At 38.0% G+C, this 22,070-nt stretch overlaps 1 long non-coding RNA gene across 1 annotated transcript in view; it reads right to left on the bottom strand.

Annotated features, from left to right (window-relative positions):
* Positions 1 to 17,164: 17,164 nt before the first annotated feature.
* Positions 17,165 to 22,070, bottom strand: part of LOC121296131 — a 42,259-nt gene continuing 37,353 nt past the window's right edge. The window contains exon 3 of the long non-coding RNA XR_005947020.1: positions 17,165 to 17,723. This is a non-coding gene — a long non-coding RNA (uncharacterized LOC121296131). The remainder of the gene's footprint in view (positions 17,724 to 22,070) is intronic.

The following is a 22,070-nucleotide window of genomic DNA, read 5'->3' as shown; positions in this document are numbered from 1 at the left end:
TTGTTTTTATTTACATATCTGCATAATGCATGTGAAGACATTTATACACACAAAACATATTTAAATGTTGACAAAGTCCATCTGAGTAAAGAGAATATGTTACAGTTACATGTAGGGAATAGCATTGCTGTTGGCACAAAAGTTCCAGCATTTGGACCACTTTGCTTTTAATGTATTCAAACGGGGTAAATGACCATCTGGTGTATTGTAATGATCTAAACAGCTGCAGGTCTTACTACCACCACTTTTAAAAATGCGCAGTACACCAGGGGGAATGCACATACCACGTAAAATCACAGTGAAGAGCATCACAGGGAAGAATGATAACTCATTGTACAAGCAATGGTAAGCTTACTGTGGTAAACAACATTCTTTCTTAGCTAAATAAAAATGAATGAATATTTTTGCATTCATCTTAATCATTAATTAATATTCCACCACTCAGAAATCTAGAACTGCAGTATGCTGTGACTTGAGAACCAAGTTAAAAAAAAATGTTTAAAAACTCTCATGGAAACTTTAATGTACAGCACTAAACTAGTTTAAACAGACTTTGCCGTGAAAGATAGGTAAAGCACACATTTCAACGTGGTATATATTACTGTATCTTCCTCAGCGCACAGACTTGGCATGTTTGTTGAGACTAGGTAAATCCCCATGTTCTACTATCCCTGGCACAGGGACAATTAACCTACCCTAAATTATTATTTTCACATCCAAGGAGTTTTACAAGCTGCTGGGTCAATGTAAAATAGGCTTTCCAATTATATGAAATATCCACTTGGTTTTGATACCTGCTTACCTACAGTTGCTATCAGTATGCTTCCAGTATACTGTAAGTACATATAAACACACAAAGCCACAAACCACTGCTCTACTCACTGTTGTGTACCATGCTTGCCTATTCCCAATGGCTTGCAATGCAGTGGCCCTCTGATGTCAACATAATAGTTATTTACTAGGTGCTATAAGACCACCAGTGTAGATACAGTAGTAAGAGTCATCAGTAGAATGTACAATGGTATGAACCAATACAGACTGGTAATCCAATGCAGTGCTATGGGAAGATATCAATGTCAGACAGTTTTCTAAGGTTTATGTGTGAGACAGTGGCACAGGACCTGAATCAACACAGTGTTGAGAGCACACACAGTAGTGCATTTGTTAGCACTTAGTATATTTTAAAAGCATGTGCTGGGGCAGATGACCCTCTCCGTGAAACTCATTGTGTCTGAGCACAACTCGTATCTGTTGATAGACTGGAGTCAGGCACCCTCAGGAAGTCGGCTGAGGCTGCTGCATCTGTAAGATGTCCTGACAAAATGCTGCTCCTTAGTCACAAAAAAGGATTGCAGAAGTGAAGTCTTGCAGATACTTTACATAAATCAAACACGGCATGTTATGATAATAGTTAAGCAAGAACTAATACACTTTTGAAATCCATTAATTATTAAACTGGCCTTTAGAAGAGTTCACACATTCAAAACCCAACCTCTTCCAGGGCTCTACATTTAGGATTTTCTTACTACTGGCCCCTTGAGCCACTGAGGTAGTGTCTTTACTAGCCCAGATGCAATTTTAACTGGCCCAATAATAAGTATAAAACTGTATCACCCTGCTCCACAAGTTAATAGCAGAGCAGTGTATTAGATTGTGTGTTAGTGCCATTCAAAAATAAAATTAACACTCTTATGGGTTATTTGTTTAACCATTCTGATTCTGTGTCATATGTTTAAATGGTAATAGCTGAGCTATTTGGGTTTTTTTTTTTTTTTTTTTTTTTTTTTGGCTTTTTGTATATTTAACGTTTGACTAAATGACAATATAAAAATAAAACAATGTGTTATCATCTGCAATAAATTCACCCGATGTTTAATTTTTAAACTATTATTGTCTTATTTTATATAAGTACATGGACAGTGAGAGTAGAACTTTTGGCCAGCCACCAAAATCTTGCCGAACTCGACAACATCCACAAAATAGTAAAATATATGAAACCTTTTCTCAAATTACTCAATTACGAACCATGCAGAATTGCGTAAACTGCGTCATTCTAGAAATGTATTCATTAAATTAGCGAAGTGATCCCCGGTGCTTACTTCCACAGCAATATGTAAGAATCTAAAATACGCTACATATAAAAACCAAAGCAATACATCATAGCTGCCATCTTTTAATGTGCCTTGCAGGATATTGTAAACATCCGGTTCACACACCATATAAAACGAGCCGAATGCACTTGCATTGTGAACACAAACAGACTCGCTCCTGAAAAAAAACGTGAAAGTGGGGAAAATAAATAAATAAATAAATAACTTATCTGCATGCATATATTTTCATTTCCGTATGTTTAGTAATATGTACGGTAACCAAAGAAAGCCAACGTCTCCAATAAAAAAAGTGGTTAAGCCTTTCAATATATGCTACTGTATAATTTCAGCCATTTAACATGCACATATAGACGTGCTTGTCAAAAACTGAAAATATTGTATTCAAGATTTGAAAATGTATGTGTACAAATGATACTCGTTTTTTTTTTTTTTTTTTTTTTTTACAAGCAAACCCGCAACTGAGCTGTTAACATGGTAACAACAATGCTAAAATGCTAACGGGTTTACTAATCCTAATAATAAACATAATAATATTCAGAAAATAATCATAATAAAAATAATCGTTCTCAGACCGTTGTCGCTTGTAGCCTCCCCGGAGTAAGCACCAGTCTTACTGCTGATACAAGCGAGTCCTGTAAAGATTGTGAATGATATTTCTGACCTGAACACAGTGTATCCCAGGTGTGTCTTACAAGTTGTCTAAAGTTGTTTCTTATTAGCTTATTGTAACTGGTGTTTTTTTTTTTTTTTTTTTTTTTTTTTGCTTGTTTGGTTTGTTTATCTTTACATTCTAGTACTAACTTTACAGCTCTGCCACTTCCCCTCTACCAATCGCTCTGTCAGTTTAGATGATTTGCTGTACATGTTAGTAACAAGAGAAGGGCTTCATCAAGGTCAGCCCGAGGAAGTGAACATCTCATTTGCTTGTTTTAACTGTCTGACCCTCACCCCCTCTCATCTGAATCAACTGTCCTTGTAATCACTTTCAATATAAACACCTGGTTTCCAAGACAGGTGTCTGTTGATGTATAACCAAATCAGGATATCTCTATCACAAACAATTCCTAAAGAATTCATCAGGGTAGAACTTTCTCCCCTTTCATTTTTACTCAAAGTCTTATTGTTATGAATAAAGTATGGTTTTATAGGTAACCTTTAAATCATCACTTTCTGGAGAATTTAAGTTTGTCGTGCATATTTACGTTGTTTTCATAATGAATCCTTGCTGTGCTCTCTGGTCATAGAGTTCTGCATTAGTGAAGCAGTCTTAATAGTTCATCATGCATTGTTTGGTTGAGTCACGCATTACATATACATGCGCCAGCTTCCACGTGGCTAACTACGTATGTACAATGTTCAGCATCTAGTTGAATAGACGCACAATAGACATACTGTAATGATTTCAATATCATGGCTTCAGTTCAGTTACTTGTAAACACACAATATAAGTTTGATATTTATTATGTTGGTGCGATGTTTAAAACAAAGTCTTCTTAACATGGTGGTCCACTCTGTGGAAGTTAGTTGTGCAGCAGCACAGTGCAGTATCTCCATGAAGTCTATAGGCAAAAGCTTTCATTGTTCCGAAGGGAGCCCAGTGTTAACAACCCAATCCCCACAGCATGACACACAGACAAGAGTCTGAATTAAATATCTGGAAAACGCTTACATTAAATTCAATTTAATCATGAATTTCCTTGACAAGTTGTTGATCAATTAGGCAAGTTAATTTGTTCAATTAAATCAGGAGTGGTCAGCTCTGGTACATGAGGGCTGCACGGTGTTAAGATTTTTGTTCCAAATTAACTCTAAATTACTTAATTGAACAAATTACTACTTACATTTTTTTAAATTGCTTAAATAGTCAAAATTAAATTGTTCCAAGACTTTACATATTGAGAGGATTTGTAGTTCCTTATGCTAAGTTATCAGTGATAACAGAAAGGATAGTTTACGTGTTTTCAGGGTATTCCTGCTCCTCCTTCCTCCAACATTTTTTTGCAGCTTTTTACCCATGCACATGTATATTACAGAACGTCCAAGTTTAATGACAATTAACTTGTATTGTCAACATGGAAATATACTAGGGAACACATTTGTTTATTTTGAGATTTGTATAATTTATATTAAATGTTTTATTGATGTTTTAAAATTGACTAATCGCATCTATCGCACACATTGCATGCAAAAAAAATAAAAATAAATTAAGATCCCAGGGAGTTTTATCCACGCATATGTATATTACAGGACATTTGAGTTTAATGACAATTAACCTGTTTTATCAACAAGGAAATACAGTAGGGAACACACTTATTGTGACGTCTGTGTCATTTATATTAAAGTATTTAGTTATGTTTTAAAATTGAACATTTGGGCCTCCCAAGTGGTGCATCCGGTAAAGGCAATCTGCATGGAATGCAGGATGCACCCTATAGCCTGGAGGTCGCTGGTTCAGGTTTAGGCTGTTCCACTAACGACCATGGACGGGAGTTCCCGGGGGGGGGGGTGCACAAATGGCTGAGCGCCACCCGGGTGGGAAGGGTCCAGGTCGGCCAGGATGTTCTCGGCTCACCGCGTACCAGTGACCCCTGTAGACTGGCTGAGCACCTGCGGGCCTGCCTGTAAGCTACCCAGAGCGGCGTGGTCCTTCAACACTGTAGCTCCGAGGTGGTTGCATGGCAGGCTCAGAGAGTGAAATAAAGCAGAAGGCTGATGGCACACATTTCAGATGACGTGTGTGTCCGTCTTCGTCCCTCCTGAGTCAGTGTGGGGGTGGCAGCGGTGAGCCAGTTTGCAGGCGTGTTGTGTTACTGTCAGTGCTACACAATTAGTTGAGAAAACAGGCAGTATTTTGAAAGATGAAGTCTCACTGCTGAGAATTTTCGGGACTTTGTTATTTTTTACATTTTGGATATTTTTTTGGATATTTTTTTTTTAATCATCTCATCATTCTTAGATTCTGATTTGGAATTCTGAAAAATGTTAGTTTCCTGTCAGTGCAACGCTCATTGTGGTCCCTATTGGTGCAAGGAAGTATGGTTTCCTCTTGATATTGGTTGATGAGAGTAACGCTATTTATGGTCTCCACTAAACAAAAAGGAACGTAAATTTCTGAGAATTAGCTATGCTGAAGGATAGCCTATATATTTGGTAAAAGTAAAACATTAATAAATATTGAAATAAATGAATATATAAATCAATACAGACATTTATTTATTTCTTTGTCTATCTTATATATATTTATTTATTTTTCACTATCAGATATAAACACTGCCATTTACTACTATAGGAAACAAAAATAAATACTCAACAGTTCTTGTTCAACTGTATATTAGTGAAGATTTTTGTACATAAATGTCATCATGCTTTCATATATTTTTACTTTAAAATAAAAAAAAAATATTGTAATGACCCAGACAATTGCTTTTGCAGGACTTGTTGTCTGTTCAGCTTGTCTCGCCTGTCTTTTATGTTACATGTTAAATGTATTGTAAGGGGAACGGGTCATGCCGTTACTTAGCATGGGAAGGGGTAGTGACTGAATGAGTGGGGAGAATGTGTGTTGCTGTTTTCGGGGGTTGCAGAGCATGGATGTGACTGGTCCAGACAGTGGCAGGAAATGACGGGAGGTTATATAAAGGGGTGCATGAGCTTGGGGACTAGAGACAGTCCAGTGCTGAACTTGAATAAGAAACTGGGTGTGACTGAGTGAGCGTGTGAGCTGTGACCAGAGAGAATATGCAGTGAAAGTGCCAAGACTAAAACGTAGGGTTATTATTTTGGTGCCGTGAATTCCAGCCCCTGACAGGAATTCTCAGTAGTTTCAAATAAAACAAACATTTTGTGACTTTCAATACTGTTTCCATGAGTACTACTTCCTAAACATGAAAACATTACAATATACGAAGTAAACTTATCAAGCTTATTATGATAGTTTGGAAAAGCAGATGAAAGCGTTCCATACAATCGTGATAATACATAATCATTATTCACAAATTCACATCTTAACCCTTTCAACAGACCAGGCTACTATTTTCATTTACCCTATCCAAACAGCAATACATTGCCGCAATATAGGTTGAACAATTTTGCTATTCCTGTAGTGTGTGTGTGTGTGTGTGTGTGTGTGTTATTATCCATTAAGAAGTGGTATCTGAAACAAAAAACACATTGGAAATGTGAAAAAACGGCAAGTGCCCAGCCATTTAAAGTGGGGGTATCAAAAACGCAAGCCAAGTTTCAAGAAACCATTGGAGCAATTTCCAGTATGTTTTTGTTTCAGATATAACACACTACTTGGAAATTACTACATTAACATTCAGCCCCCAAGCAATTCTTAATAAAATTGGAAGTAAGGTTTTAGTGTAAGGATTTATATTCGCTAGCTACATTGCTGATACATTGAGACAGACATTAAGCACATCATAATTAGTCTTTGCAGAGAATATCTTAACTTTGACATTACCAACTTGGAAAAGACTGCTCAGAAATAAAAGAGGAGAATCAATGCTGTCTCTGCCAGGAATGTGTACATACAGAACTGAACATACAAACTCACAGACATGTTGAATAACAGCTCCCTAAAAGCCAATAAGATAACACTGGCTTTGAAGGAATTATATGTCGCAACACATCTTTTTCATGAAAGCTGTTTCTGGATCAGAAATCTGGAGCTCAATTACGAATAGTATTGTTTAATTTCCTAATTTTGTCATTTTTTCATCTTGTTTTTTTTTTCTTTTCTTTCGCTTTTCTAATTGGGACCCCATTGCACTCTCATCAGAATCGCTTCGGCGAATATGTTAATGATACCACGCCCCGAAATGTATGCCGACCCGTGGGGATTGAGAAGGTGCAGGACATCTCTTCAGAATTCCATTTCAACGCAGTGTGGTTTTTTATGTCTTCGTCCATTTATGCGCCACAGAATCGGAGGGACACGTCGTTTGCGCTTGCACTTGCATTTGTGCTGTGATCAGAATACAGCCCTAGGATGTATTTAATCAAAAACTGCTCAAATGAATATTAGTAAAATTATTTGACAAAAGATTGAACAAGAAGTTATATGAAGACTATTTTAAATGTTATTTACCATTTAACATTACCAATGTTACTGCTTGACTCCTTTTCAATCAGGTGACCACACTGGAAACAGTGCACTGTGTTATTCCAGCAACCATTTTATGAAACAATTACATTTAAACCGTTTCCACTTTATTGGGAAGGCTGTGTAATGTATTTTCATTATACTCAAATGTATTGCCTTTGTATGTCACAGACCAGTGATTTCAAGAGGCTTTGGCACTCCTGCTGTTTTCATTCAGACAGTGGATTAGAGTGGTTAGATGTGATTTGGGGCACTCGCAGGACTCCCAGCACACACACGTCGCATGAGAAACCAGTGGAACTCTGAAAGGAAGTGTTATTGTTGGCTTAATTAACCAGTCACTTAAATGCAGAATGTTGGGTTATTTTGTTAACTATGGTTCCCTAAAACAGAAATGTAACCATTACCTGTAAAGATTCTTGCTTGCCCAGTAGCGCAAAAGAGGACTGCAGACACAGGAACAATAATCATTTTTCTTTCAAACATGCTGCAATCATGGATGCAGCAACCTCGAAGGTTAATGGTTGCATTTCTCGTTTCATTTCTAGTATGAAATGTGACCATTACCGAATGACTGAGTGTATCAAGGCGATATTGCAAAACAATCGGACAGCTACAAGACTAAGCCAAGGCTGCTTTGTGTGTTACCATTTAGAACCCCAGTAACAACTAGCTAGAGCTAAAAATTGAGGGAGAACTCACCTCTATGTTATGTTGTAAGGGTTGACCCTGAAGCCGCCCTCAACACTCATTCCAAAGCCAGAGTTTTAGGAATCCATGACATTCAGTTGACAGAAACTTGTAAAGGTATGGCGAGTAGCCCAAACCGCTGCACTGCAAATGGGCAGTGAGCTTTTCTGCAGGGGGCATGTTGGCTTGCTCATAGGTAGTCCTGACTGTGTCTGTTTTCCATTTTGATAGCCTCTGTGACTTAGCCCCATAACAGACAAAAAATTGTTTGGACTGCCTTCAACTTTGTGTCCAGAGCATATGGAGCTGTTGCTCTCTGTCAGACTGCAAAGGAAGTGGATGGAAAGCCTCCAATTCCACAGACTGGTTGATGTGAAATGGTGACATTTTTTAGGCAAAAAAGCAGGAAGAAAATAAGCAGGCTTTTGCAATTGAAAATGCTTGCATCTCACTCACTCGCTTAGAGGAGGTGATTGCAAGCAAGAAAGACGCTTTAAGTGACAAAAATGTCAGCTCAGCTGAATGCAAGGAACAACATCCTTCAGAGGCAGTCGAAGCCGCTAAGCTCCTTTCAAAAATTGGCCCACCAGGAAGCGAGCTCCTGGGCAGACAGTCAATTTTGACATGGCAGGCCAAATAGCTGCCAGATAGACCTTTACTGTGGATGGGGATTTCTCCTCGTCAAACAGGTTCTGCAAAAACTGCAGTATTACTGCCATGGAACAAGTCGTGGGGTCAAACTCACAAGGCAGACACCACATCTAAAAGACGTGTGGATGCTGCTCTGGCATTTTGCAGGGTGTCAATGTCCCTGCAAAATGCAGCCGTTCAGGGGCCAGACCCAGAGCTGTGGGCTCGATGGGTCGCGATGCCATAAGGTCCTCCACGCCTGGAGCTGGCTGCAAAATATATGCAGATAAAAGTAACCAGTACTTATCTGTATTATCAGTCAGGATCTGAAAGGCAAAGATTACTAGTGTAAGAAATAATGAAACTGATAAACAATATTAGTAGTGTCAAATATAAGTTTATTGGTATAGCTCAGAATAGAACAATTGTATTGAACAGAGTCGCATCACTCTGGGCTATAGTGAAATTGATAGAACTAAGCACCAGACAGTGCAGTCACTTCAGTTTTGTAGATTCCAAAACACAACCTTTTAATGATGTCATTTATGACCCTCCTTCCAATACCTGTGTACTCATGGCAAGTTTCCAAGCCTCACAAACATTCCTTTACTTCACCAATACCACACAGGCAGGTAAGCAAGGCCCCTCATATTCCTTTGCATCTGTTATCTCTGAGATTCTCCCATCCCCCCCATACAACCAAGCAGAGCAGAGCAGAGGACCCTTCTCTCCTTACATTCCTGAACTCAAAAACCCAGCATACCACTTCCAGCTTCTTTGTTCAATTTGTAACAGAAAATAACATATTATAAAAGAATAATCAGTTCTAATACAAAAACTATTGCAAAATTCCTTACACCAGTGCTTGTGTCTGCAGTCCTCTTATGTTCTCGGGGGCGAGCACGACAGTGTCGTGGTCACATGTGTGCAGCTTTGGTATACTGTTCAGGGTCGGGATCCTTACAGGTAAACACCAATTTGATATTGGTTACATTTCGTACTTAATAGGGAGCCAGTGTATTTTTCCTGTAGACTGGTGACTGCTCTTGTCCAGAACAACAGTTTCCCAGACAGTGCATCAGTCCCAGATTAGCAGTGATAATGAGAAAAATAAACATTTCTGGGCATTTGTGAAAGGAAACTTCAGCTCTTGCACTGACATGATTTCCCAGGAGCATGGTGTAAAACTGATATAAAACTGATAGGCCCCAGTGTTTTTGTTTCAGCTATGCCTTGGTGTTATTGTAACACCCATTTACGCATGTGCAGTTTCTAATCAGCAGCTGATAACCACACACTAACAAGCCTGTACTGTGCTCTTGTTAATAAAAGTGCAGGGTATGTGATAAACAATGTTTTATTTATTTATTTTTTTAATGTGTGAATAAATCTAATATCCCTGATGTTATTTCACTCCACCTAAAAACCATTCTTTGCACAGCTTCTGAAAAGTATGATGACTTATGATCCATTTTTGCTTTAAGTACCAGCGCATTTATGATGCTTCAGAAGAGCATTTAAAATTATGGAAATCTTAAGATCAAAAACCTCTCAGGATAATATTGTTCCCAAGGGTCAGGAAGTAGCTTGGGCTTGGACTAGAGCAGTGTTGGAAAGGGGCGTACAACATTTTATTTTGTTCTTGACTACACAGTAATTTTGCAGTTTAACAAGCTTTTACCATGCTAAGGATTTACAGCATGTTTTACCATATCATTGTAATTGTACCAATGCTTTACCTATGCTTTATTAGAAAACGACTGAGTACGAACAGCCAATCGGCTTCCAGATCTGGCAGGCTTCAATTTTGCATAGATTCCCGCTGGAACGTTGAAGTGCTTAACTGTGATACGTTATGATACTGTGGTATCGGCTTTTTCCCTTAACATTCTAATCTACAACTAATCTGATGACATAAAAAAACTACTTAAACATGGATAATTTCTGACGCTTGTCTAGAGAGAGAGAGAGAGAGAGAGAGAGAGAGAGAGAGAGACAAGGAAACTGGACACCAAAAGGGTGACAGGACATCGTAATGAAGGCTTAATTCGCAGCTACTGGACAGCAAATCAACAGGAAAGACATGATTGGTCCACAATTCTGTCATCAGATGGATCCAAACAACACCCTGCCTCCAAACCAGCCAGTCAAACTGCCAACCCTGTTTCAGTTCTTTCCGCACCAGCCAATCCACTCCCTTCCAGCTTGAATGACGCCCCGCCTCCAACAACTACACAGACTATTCAACAGTCCTACAGTTAATTTATCTGGCAATGTCATAATAATAATAAAAAAAAATGTTTTCTCTACATGTATGTTGTTTTTCTATTCTAATTATGTTAGGGACTATTTTCTTCAGCAGAAGGTTACCCGGCAAAAAATATCAGAAGTTCAAGGTAAATATAGATAAAGTGTTTTTTTTTTTTTTTTTTTTTTTTTTTTTTTTAAAGAGAAAATAAATAAATAAATCATTTTCTAATAGCGAGAGAGCCCTCTCGATGCGTGCTGTGCAGTGTGGTAGATGACCTCGACTTTCGTTAGCGTCCTCGCCTATAGCTCGGGACACATAACTCCAGTCGCAGTTGCATCAATGGGCTCTATCGTTTAATTATTACAGCGGTATACCCCTGTGCCTTTTTTTTGTTTTATTGCTACGTGTAACACAGTGTGTAAATGAAATAAAACTAAAATATTAAGCAAACATTTTCATGGGAAGTCTTTATCAGTCTCTTCTTGCCTGGCGGGCTTTAGCCAAGTCCAAGTGAAAATAAAATCTATAAAACAAAATGATCGACATCAACAATAAATGGGAATTGTGACAATATTATGGTAGGGTTAGGGTTGAAATGTGTTTCAAAAGCCTAAGTTATTAGACCTTTAAAGTTTTATAAATATATTTATAGCTTACAGTTAATAAAATAATCTTTCCATAAAGTGGAAGTTAATGTATTGCAATGGTTCGTGTGAATGAAGACAGACGGAGACAGGGACTGCAGTACTCAAATTCAGAGTTTATTATTTACAGGTATTTAGTCAGCCATGACCCACACCTCTAAAACAAGAAACCTTGCAGGCTAATGATGCCTCCTCTTTTAACTGTACTACTGGATTTTCTAAGTACCCCTTTTCCTTAAACTCTTTTGGCTCCTCTCTTTCAACAACCAAACCCTTCTCAGTTTTTACCATTGCCAGCTCAAGTGCTCTTCTTTGAGTATGTAAGACTCTGGAGTGTTCACCTTCCCCATTCAACACTCTCCACATGGGAACAAAGCAAGTCCTCTTACTTAGCGCAGACTGCAGGGTCCTTAAAGTACTGTGAATATTGCTCACTGGAATAAGCATCAAAAAACAGACTCTGTGTACAGCTAGTATATCTCACTGTCACCAACCATGAAAGAACACTGACATTGGGAATCATTTATTTGTATGCCAGACAGACAGCTAGGGTTGTGGAGTGTAAATTTATTTATTTGAAGAGCCTCACCCCAAGTATACACTTAAAAGTCTTTCAAAATAAAATGCAAAAGGTCATCATGTGTTCCAAATCAATGGAGCCAACAAATCAGTTTAATTGCCATTGATACAGAATAGAAGCTGCCCTAAGTATAAGGCTGAGTGATCCATCCTACTGTACAAGCGTCGACTCCTCAGCTGTATTACTGGATGACTATTGCTTATGCAATGTTAATGTGCAATGAGATCCTTCTTTTTAAAATAGCACATTGGGCTAATTTGTTGTCATTATAACGGAAGTTCAGATGATACGACCTAACAAACAGGCGTCTATAACCATGTAAGAACAAGAAGGTATTGCAAGAATATATAAGACATTACCTAATGTGTGTAATGATTTGTGGAATCCCTGCAGCCGTGATCCTCCATTTATGCATATAGGACACTGCTTTTGCAAAAGACTGCCCTTACAGTATGTATTGACAGAGTAAAAATTAATTTGTTGTTGCATTATGTACCTGCAAACTACATTTTTTTGTATTACTGTCTTTACTTGTCTTTTTATGTTTGCAGTTATGCTGACGGGTTCCCATTGCAATTACTTAAATATTTCCGGGGCTGCTCTGCTATTCCAGTTGCCTGCTGCTGACATAACATTTGCAACCCAGACTGGATGAGTTACATTTTAGAGACATTCAGCACTATCTAGTGCACAGCTAAGTACTGCCTGCAATAAAAAATAACCTTTAACACTTCTTCACCAGATGGTTCGTACTCTTCAAATGGGATTTACATTTCCAAATTATCAGCGGTGTTAGAGTATAAACTTTGATTATAAACTAATAGATTCAGAACTTGCAGTGTGGCTTTGTACTGTCAGTATCATGACGCATAAAGCCTAAAACGTTTGAGATAAATGCTTTAAAAGTTTGATAGTCACTAAACTGTCAAAGAATTGTGGTTTTTTTTTTAGTTTTTTTTAACAGTCTTCATGCATACAAAGCTTTGTCTATTCCATCAAAAGAGATGAACAGTTCCATTCAGGCAACAAGAAGTTGATCTTTTTGCAGTAGTAAAACACAGCTTTTTATAGAACACTGATTTAACATGAAGAAAGAGCACACCATCTCTTTACCTTGTTTTATAAATCACACATTAATATATTCTGCACATGCGAGACAGGTGAAAAAAATTATAATAACATACTAAAACCAGCTGACGATTAAGCACAGCATAAATCAACAGGGTAGGTATGGGAAAGAGATCCCAAAAACAATAATATCATGGATGTCATGTTCTCTTTTGTTCCAACTGGCCTCTCATTTTCTTTTCGACCACTGTAATGGAGCTGGTTCCTGGCCTGTGTAATAAGCCTGATGTTTATACAATTGCACATAAAGGCACTGTCAGAGTTGAGCCAGTTCCAGGAATGCTGTGTCTACTGTGCTCAAAGATCAAATGCACAGATGTGTTACATTAGGGCTTTACTTTCCAAAGCATGATTTAATACTGACTCCGTACCCATAAGTATTGACATCCTGCGGTTTCAAATACTTAAATCAATCATACAGCTGACTGAATGGATTCTTACCAGCTAATTGCATACTTCATTAACATTAATTGTTGTAAATTCCAATAGTGATGCATAGTTGTGTTTGCAATTACACATCTATACATTTAGTAAAAACAGTGTTGTTCAGAAGTATTGACACCCATTTTGGTGTGGCAAATGAAATCTAATGTCGTTAACACACGTAAAGTGTTACACGTCGGTCACAAAAATGTAGGCTTCAAATAACAAATGGACGGTATAGAACTAGAACTGGCCCACCAACAGAAATACATTGGAATTCCTGCTTATATAGTCAGAAGTGTAGAGTATAAATCAAAGGAGGTTATGATGAAGTTGCACTGAGGGGTAGATGTACTAAGATGGGCCAGTCGCAGCGCAAATATACCACAATTTGCATTTTTGTTGCGACAATTCTCAAATTATACATTTTGTCATATGTACTAAGAGAAAATATGTTAATGAAAAGAGACTACACATTGAAATATTTGTTGCGTCTTCTTAGCAAGATGAGTCGTTTGACATTGTTCAAATAAATAGTGTGAGTTGAGTTGTGGTTTGCTGCAGCAGAGGGTGCCCGAAGGATAACGTCTATACATGCAAGAGCGCAAGAATAAAAATGACATTGTTTTTGTAAATGTAAACATCATCTGTACAATGCGTTCTGCTCTGTCTTCATTTTACCTATTTTAATACTGTTATAGAGCAAGGCGAATGCGCTTCCACCAGGATATACTGGACTTTGAACGTCGCTACCAAGGACAGTATAACGAGAACATGATGGGAGACTACATTTGGGGGCTGATTCGTGAAAGTGATTTACAGTATAATCGTAAATCTCGAAAAACTACTCACTTCTAAATCTTTTGTAGTCATTTTTGTATTACTTTAGCATAAATACATGTTAATTTGGATTCATATGTTGTTTTTTTCTGACTTTATGTGAACGAAAAGACACAAATTCGCCCGTTTTTCATTGGAAATAGGTAAATTTCAAAATATCACTGTCCTGGTCACAAAAGCAAAGTTTGTGGGGAATAATAGCCATTTTCTATACTTTTGAGGCATAAGTAATTAGGAAATAACACTTACTACCCAGGAACAAAAATTGTGTTACATAGTGTAATCATACAGCAGCCTCTCGCTAAACCGGACATGTTTGTCTGACATAAGGAGGCGTCGGGTTTAAAAACAATACAATAAAATCGCACACACATACATTTATAGAACATAAAATATAAAAATATAAATCTGTACAGTAGGCCGATACAGTATATAATACAGTAGTAAAATGAAATGAATACCTAGTGCACTTTCTTTTTACTTTAGCTTGTAGGCTGTCGGTAGCACAAAATAAATCATGCTGCTGCATTGTACATATTTGTGTACAATGTGAATAAAAGGGAAACGAAATTACTTCAGCTGTTTTTTTTGTTTGTTTTTTTTGCGACAGCCATGACACTTCAGTATATCCCCTGTATTTAATTCTGGTCCTGATATTTAAAAAAGGGCATGGAGAGTCAAATGAAGAGCATATAGGTTGAATATAGGTTGAGGGAACTTCATTTATTTAGACAAAACAAAGAAGAAAATCAGGGGGCTTCATTGAAGTCTTTAAAATCTTAAAATGAGTTGACCAAGTTGAGCCTAGCCAATACTTTAAGCACAACAGAGAAATCTGAACCACAGTACCCAGTGGAGAAAGACTTAGGACAGAGAGTGGGAGGCACTTTACACAGAGAGTAGAGAGGTTGCTTTTTTTTTTTTTTTTTCATCCCTGCACTGACTCAGGAGCGGTGAAGACGAACACACGCCATCCTCCGAAGCGTGTGCCGTCAGCCGACCGCTTTTTTTCACTCTGCAGACCCACCATGCAGCCAACCCAGAGCTACAGCATCGACAGAGGACAACACAGCTCTGGGCAGCTTACAGGCAAGCCCGCAGATGCCTGGCCAGTCTGCAGGGGTCGCTGGTGCGCGGTGAGTGTTTGGCCAATTGTGCACCACCCCCTGGGAACTCCCGTCCACAGTCAGCAGTGGAATAGCCTGGACTCAAACCGGAGACCTCCAGGCTATAGGGTTTATCACAGCTTCCATACAACCTTTGACAAGTGTGAGTGACAGCTTCACTTGCTCTATATCTTCAGACATACTGTAATGCTGAAATGATTTCCCCATAATATCTTGTAAGAACATTAGATATACACTGTATATTACAGATTAGTCCAGCTCCTTGTATTCTTTAATTTTTTATTATTATTTTAAAAAGTTGTAGCTAACAAGATCATAAAGCTTACTCGTCTTGCACTTCCATTCACTATATATGTGTTAGGATTTGTGCCTATGTATTGCCCTGACCTTGGATGGAGTGACTGGCTTTTCATATGTCAGAGTGCAGCTGTGACCTCGAGACAGATAACACTTGTTTTCGAATAGATGGTTTCTGCTAAATAAGCTGTTTTGAGCCTATATACAAACAATAATCAAACTAATTGAAACTGGTTCTAAAACCATTTACTTTTGTTAACAGTGACATGCTATATATAACTTTAAGTTAGTGTCACAGAACGCATAATAATACACTACACAATTGAAACACGTAGGCTTTTTCTGATAAACACGCACCTTGTGTGGGGCAGTGTACACATGGTTCCAGTTAAATTGCACAAGCTCTTATTGTTTCATCAGCCTTTGTTCCTTTTCATTATACAACATGTTACTTATGCTTCCCATTTAAATTGTAAATAAATCATTGAAACTGTCTGTAAACATTGTATGATTTTCCTGTGTTTAATGTAAGCTCTGAATCGTGGGTATAGCACTTTGCTGCCTGTGAGAATTGAGCAAAACACATAGCATTGTTCTTAAATGTAACTTCTTGTTATCTGGGTTTCTGCTGACATTGGTAAAGTGAAGAAGAAACACAAATGTGGACTCAGAAACTAACATCTCTGTGCCATGCCGGATCAGAAACTAACATCGCTATGCCATGCCGGCTCAGAAACCAACATCTACACTGATGCCAGCTCACACATTACACCTTCTGAGGCCTACCGTATGCTGCATGTGTTCTTTGATTTGCTTTGTTCCTGCTAGCATTTTGATTCCTGAATAAACTTTTTTTGATTAACTTTGCCTGAAGATTAATTATTTGTGAAAAGAAATCAAACCTCTTACATGTGTCTTAAAACATGACATTTGAGACATAGTGGTGATGTGGATGGCGTGAAACATCTATGGAATTACTTTGTTATCTACAGTATAAATCACATTAAGGTAAAAATTAAAAGTATTTTCTTGGGGGAGTGACATCTGTGCAGTCTAGTGGGTTACCACACATTCCACAGCTGGGTCACATTTGAAATAAAAATACAACCTGTTCCAAATTTAAGTTCAATGCTTCTTTGGTGGAACTCAGTTCTGGTGAAGACCCTTTATTTGGACATGTGCAGCACCTGACAAGAGACAATGTGTCTTTCAGCCAGCAGACTCCATTCAGAGCCCTTGGTAATATCAGTGATCATCTGAATATCATCAGGTCATTACAAGGGCTTCACAATTTAATACAAAAAAAAAAAAAAAAAAACATAGCACACTCCCATTTACTTTAAACAGACAGCAAAGCCTTCTTAAAATAAAAGTGAACAGACATTGCGAAGTGTGTATTTTAAACAGATGTAATGGATCCACAGTAATCGCCGTAGACAACTTAAACCTTCTAAAAAAAGGTTAGCCATTCATTTTTAATAACTTTTTCCTTTTTTTTTTGGCAATACAGAAAGTGACAGCCAATATTTTGTTTAAAGAATATCTTTATCTTTCACAGCTGTTGTACAAAGTATGACATTTTAAGATCAGACGTATTCACATACTACAGGTCATATATAATACTGAACATGTAGATTGTATATAGTGTACAGTATACGGTTATTGATAAACAATGCAGTCTTGAGGGCTCCCGAGTAACACATCCGGTAAAGGCACTCTGCATGAAGTGCAGGATACGCCCTATAGCCTGGACATCGCCGGTTCAAGTCCAGGCTATTCCATTGCTGACCACAGATGTGTGAAAAGGAGTGGTTGGCTGACAGCACACACTTCGGAGGACTGCGTGTGTTCATCTTCGCCGCTCCCGAATCAGCACAGGGATGGTAGCGGTGGGCCTTAAAAATAATAAATGGATATTCTAAATAGGGAGAAAACAATAAAAAATAATTGCCGACTACTAAATAAAAATTTTAAAAAAATAAACAACGCAGTTTTTCATTTCGTTTCAGGTTGGCAGACACGAACAAATTCATTGCTGTGGAGTCAGTGTTCATGTCAAGGACTAAGGGCTCGGATTTCGTCCACAGCTGTCTATTTAACGGCAATTCCTAATCATGAGAGATAATTGAGATGCGTCGCTAAGCCTCAACAATGTTCATCTGTGAAGGCATGTTTTAAACGAATTGAGTTAAAGCTTAACGATTACCTCATTGATATAAAGTTTGAATTGGTCCTCAGCGTCACACTGCTATTCATAAGAGTGAACGACGCCAAACTACTGTCTAACTAGGCGTTACTGAACGCCTTCTACAGTTAAGTCTAAACTAACAACAGCCTCGGCAGACTATTTTTTTAAAGGCATATTTTATTACTACACTTGCTCTGTTATACAGTTTGACCTACTCGTGATTAAAACTGCCTATTTTGGGAAAAAAAAAACAACCTGTAGCTATAGATGAAGGAAAATGTTTAATATAAATATATACTCACACAAGAATATATTAACTGGCGTAATCATTTCGAAACAGCGCTGTGAAGCAGAGAGCAAGTGAGAGACTGAGAATAGACAGTTATTTTTTTATTTTTTTTTATTTTTTGCCGTGATCCGCGGCTGACAGCGGTCCTTTTCTTTTTATTTCTTTTACCTGTGTTCACAATAAACAGTTTGGAGGAATACTGCCTGTGTGAACCTGTTTATTGTCATGTTAGAATATACCAGTTCTGCTAATGCAGTCGGTGGGAAATTTGGGCTTCCTTGGTATTGCAAAAAACAATGATCGAGCCTCAGTGCGAGGCTCAATTAGTGTTCGAAAGGGACTCTTATTATTTTTGGGCAACACAAAATGATTAATTTGAAACTTTCAGTAATTCATAAAGATAAACTCGCCCCTGATTGATTATCTGCTTTAAGAATGTTTATTAATAGGGGTCTACCTAAATCATGATTTAGCGGATTTCGCCTCTTAGGAGCAAATGCATACCGAACAAGTAAGGAGATGAAAAAAAAAAGAAACCTGGTTTAAATTAACTACTACACAATGCAAGCAACGCAAACTATGTATCTTCCTTCTGTAGATAGCCCTTTTTTATTCCTTCACCATCCTGTGTGCATTGCACTTAAGCAAAAAACAAACATTTACAAAAAAAACTTCTCCAAAGCGGTTAACGTTCTTGTTTACTATTCAAATGCCAATAAAGTTTTAATCAGCCTATCAGTGAGTATGTACTGCTTTTCTGTGACCTTTACTGTTGTAAGGGGTGGGACAAAGTTAGTGCTGCATTGGAGGTAAAATAGTAGAAATGGACGACAAAGCAAAACAAGTAAAGTATATTTCGGTGATTGATCGTGTCAAGATATTTCCCAAAGAAACTGTACATGCAGATGGCGGTAATTGTTTTGCATATTTTATTTTAACAAATGACAGCACTCTGTTTTAGTAAGGAAGCAAACACCACTGTTTTTAGGCTTTATAGTGTTCTGAAATATTGTCTACTTCGGTTTATTTAATGTTTAAACAGGTCTGCGAAATCCTAATTTTATTCCGCAACCTACCTGTGAAAAATATGTAAATTTACCGTGAATTAAGTAGACCCCTATTTATTAATAATAATAATAATAATAATAATAATAATATAATAATAACAATTATTATTATTATTATTATTATTATTATTATTATTATTATTATTATTATTATTATTAATTGAGAATTTGCAAGATTAACATTTAAAGTTTTCAAAATTATTTAAATGTATTGTAGCATGAATGGGGGAATGCAGCAGCAGGGCTGGTAGACGTAATCACATACAAAGACATAAGCCCGATATACGCTCCTTGCAAAGGAGCCGGCTCTTTTGTACAACGGTATCAGTGCTATGCTTTAGTGCTAGAGGTCCCGGGTTCGCGGCCATCCTCCGCCTGTGTGTGGATTGCCTGGCTCGCCCTGTGTGAGGCCTGCATTAACCTAATTCGCTACATTGGTGTCAGAAGTGAACGCAAGTACCCTGGCATGCACTCGTCGGACTGTAGCCTGGTGAGCAAGTCCGGGGCGGACTTGAGGCTGGCAGGGTAGAGTGTAGTGTGCACGGGGGAAGGCAGCAGCAGGGCTGGTAGGTGACGTAATCACATACAAAGACATAAGCCCGATATATGCTCCTTGCAAAGGAGCCGATTCTTTTGTACGGCACTATCTGCTTTAGTGCGAGAGGTGACTGCCCGTGACTGGTAGCTGCAGACTCGGGTTTCGGTAGAGGCTACTGTCGGTGGATTCCGTTTTTCTTTTTGCAACAGCTACCGAAGCCACCAAGGGAACATTAATAATGCTGATGATGTCATCAAAAAAAGGCGGACTGTCGTTCTTGAATGACTGTACACCCATTCATAAAGTGCTTTGCGACAGTCGCCCGTTTGCTCAGATCTGGCAGACTTTTGTTAGTTTTAAACTAAATTCATTTTATTATGGCAGTCGGTAAGTACTTTTTATGAATAGGGCCCTAAGTGTCTGCAGGGCAGCAAAGGAATTCTATGAAAAGTATCCAGAAAGCCAAAGCCATGTCCACCATGACTGTCTACTTGTAAACCTGCACCAAGCAGGTTAAAACAAGGGTCTCCTATATATCTTGTGTATCATCTGGCAACTTGAATGGCCAACAAGTTCTGGCATTAGTAATAAGAAACTGACGACCTTGTCGCTGCTCAGCGAGCGCATTACCCATCAGGGAGAAAATATGCTTGTGAATTAAGACCACCATCTTCTAAAACAGTATGAAACAAAATGTAGTCTAAAATGTATGGCAGTCTAATCCAAACCATTTGGGACATGTCAAGATCTGTGATTTCTTCATAGGAACGATTGTACAGTACCATATTAAAAAACGCCTTGTCTTTGTTTTAAGTTTCTATGACTGATATTGTAAATGTTACACTTAGCATTGAATAATGGGATTAGAATGTATTTGCTTCTTATGATGATTAGCTTCTGATTTTCGGTCAGTTTGGAGAGTTTGTATCAGCAAGAGCCTAGTCGTTTTAAATTCTTTTTACTTGAATTTGAATTCTTTCATTATGTCATCCACCAGCAATTCTAATAAAGGGTCCACTGAGAATTCACTTTGAAAAGAATTTGAAATGCATCCAGTCTAAAATGGCATTCTCTCCAAGTTTTCTGGCTCTAGCCTTTTCAAAACAAATATTACAGTAATACATCACAGAAATAATCTATGGGGGAGGTCTGTGTGAAAAAGTTATATTCTGTGAAATCTTCTAAGCATACTATGCATGGAACAAAGTCTGCAAGCAGGTTTAGAAGTTTTAGAGTATTGGGTTCTAGCTCATGAAACAATTGCATCTATCTCACTTGTGCTGTTCCAATCCAGTCGCTTTGTTGGTCTCAGTGCAGTGTTATAGCAAACTGTGGCAATGTAGTTTGCAGTGTACAGGTGTAGATGTGATGCAGTGTTCAAGAGAATGACAAGCAAAGTTACTGATGAAATGATGGTTTTAATTGTAATCCAAAGTCACTTGACTAAATAATAATGAGAACTGGCAATACACAACAATGTATATTGCTCAGCTATATCCATAGGGTTCAGTCCCGAAACAATAAACACAGTTCTAAACACAAACAAGACACACACACACACACACGACCACAAGTCCTGAGTGAGTGCATAAGTGGGAGTGGTAAATACAATTTAATCGTGAACAGTTGTGCAGTGTTGTCCGGGTTTGGTGCTGGCCTTAAGCGACAGCTCTGGATCATGTTAGCCCAGGGACACAAAACCAGAGGTCCGTTTATCATCAGACATCAGCACAGTGTATTAATTCCATTTCACTTATGAATATATTGGAAATATTTTTTTAAACTTTGGTGACTTGCTTTTCTAAAATTTTTGCATAAAAAGCAGCACAGCATTTTAATTCGTACTGCGGAGGGTAATTGCTTCTCATCAGCTTGTCTCCAACTAATTTCATGAGTCTTCCTCTCCTTTCTTAAATGCACAAACCCGCTGCATTCAAATAGCCCATTCCCAAGTTAACACAGAAGGCTTGTTGCTAGGGAAGTAATGTCATTGCCCTCTTGACTTTTGCTACATTGCTGCTGCTACAACTGAACAATTCATAAAAACCGCTTCAGCAAGTAGATATTTAATTTGCTTTGTGTTATTGTGCAATGTGTGTGTATATGGTAATGCTTAGTTTTTAATAGTTTTGTATATTTTGTTTGTCATGTGTATCATGC

This window comes from Polyodon spathula, chromosome 21 (assembly GCF_017654505.1).
Source record: "Polyodon spathula isolate WHYD16114869_AA chromosome 21, ASM1765450v1, whole genome shotgun sequence".
NCBI lineage: Eukaryota > Metazoa > Chordata > Actinopteri > Acipenseriformes > Polyodontidae > Polyodon > Polyodon spathula.
The sequence above is the reverse complement of the archived record's forward strand: the minus strand, read 5'-3'. Positions and strand labels throughout refer to the sequence as shown.